Genomic DNA, 1762 nt, shown 5'->3' with positions numbered 1-1762 from the left:
TTTTTGAACCTGACCTCACAATTGAGAATCCGGAGGATATTCAGGGACAATTCAGAGATCCTGAACCATTAATCTTTTCTCCGAAACCACCAATCATTCAAACAGAGATTGTTGAGGAACAACCCATTAAATCAGAATACTCTAGTGATTCAGATTCAACAAATTCAATCATGAAAAATCTGGAACCTCTAAGTATGGAAGACCGAATGCGAGCTAAACGCACTGGCCAAGGTCACGCAATTACTCAACCAGACATTAATGCGCCAGATTATGAAATCAAAGGACAAATCCTACACATGGTAACTAATCAATGCCAATTTAGTGGTGCACCGAAGGAAGATCCAAATGAACATCTTCGTACCTTTAATAGGATCTGTACACTATTTAAAATCCGAGAAGTTGAGGATGAACAGATCTATCTCATGTTATTTCCCTGGACTTTAAAGGGAGAAGCCAAAGATTGGTTAGAATCGTTACCTGAAGGGGCGATTGATACATGGGATGTTTTAGTTGAAAATTTTCTTAAACAATTCTTTCCGGCATCTAAAGCCGTAAGACTTCAAGGAGAAATTTTTACGTTCACACAAAAGACAAATGAAACTCTATATGAAGCGTGGACAAGATTTGGAAAGTTATTAAGAGGATGTCCGCAACATGGTTTAGACACCTGTCAAATAGTACAAATATTCTACCAAGGATGCGACATCACTACAAGAAAAGACATCGATATAGCAGCTGGTGGTTCCATTATGAAGAAAACCGCAACTGACGCTTACAAAATTATTGATAACACTGCTTCCCACTCACATGAGTGGCACCAAGAAAAAGATATCGTTAGATCATCTAAAGCGGCTAGAGACGATTCTAGCCATGACTTTGATTCCATTTCTGCAAAGATAGATGCTGTCGAGAGACGAATGGAAACGATGGCTAAAGATATCCACTCAATACGAATTAGTGGTGAGCAGTGTGGAGGACCACATTTGACAAAAGATTGTCTCAGTATTGAACCAACAATGGAACAAAGAGAGAATGTTTCATACATAAACCAAAGGCCTGGAAATAATTATCAGAATAATTATCAACCGCCAAGACCAATCTACAATCAAAACCAGAACTATAACCGAAATGTTCCATACAACAACCAACAAGGTCCTAGCAATCAGCAAGTATCTAATAATACTTACAATCAGCAAAGACCTATTTTTCAAAACAAACAACCACAAACCGATGATAAAAAGCCAAATTTAGAAGATATGATGTCGAAGCTAGTTGAATCTCAAACTCAGTTTTTCACATCTCAGAAACAAACCAATGAACAAAATGCTCAAGCATTTAGAAATCAACAAGCTTCTATTCAAAATTTGGAATAAGAAGTAAGTAACCTAGCAAGGTTGATAGGTGAAAGGAAACCAGGAAGTCTACCTAGTGATACAAATGCTAACCCCCGGAATGAAACAGCTAAAGCCATTACCACAAGAAGTGGTATTACACTTAAACCACCTGAAATGCCTGTAATTTCTGATGAAGCTATTCCTACTCCACAAGAACCACAGCCTGAGCAAGATAAGGAAACAGAACCAGTAGTTGAAAAGGTTAATGAAGATAACACAGTTAAAGCTAAACCTTATGTTAAACCATACCAACCACCACTTCCTTACCCTAGTAAAATGAGAAAAGAGAGACTTGAAGCCGAGCAATCCAAATTCTTGGATATGTTTAAACAAATAAATGTCAATCTTCCTTTCATTGATGTGATTTC

The 1762-nt window shown here is 37.5% G+C and overlaps 1 non-coding gene across 1 annotated transcript; it reads right to left on the bottom strand.

Moving 5' to 3' along the window:
* Positions 1-554: 554 nt before the first annotated feature.
* LOC139860845 (small nucleolar RNA R71) lies at positions 555-661 on the bottom strand. The gene has a single exon (XR_011763462.1). It is a non-coding gene; the product is annotated as a small nucleolar RNA R71 (small nucleolar RNA).
* Between the last annotated feature and the right edge of the window lie 1101 nt (positions 662-1762).

The sequence above is a fragment of the Rutidosis leptorrhynchoides genome, chromosome 7 (genome assembly GCF_046630445.1).
Source record: "Rutidosis leptorrhynchoides isolate AG116_Rl617_1_P2 chromosome 7, CSIRO_AGI_Rlap_v1, whole genome shotgun sequence".
Lineage (NCBI taxonomy): Eukaryota > Viridiplantae > Streptophyta > Magnoliopsida > Asterales > Asteraceae > Rutidosis > Rutidosis leptorrhynchoides.
This window is presented reverse-complemented; position numbering and strand designations above follow the sequence as displayed.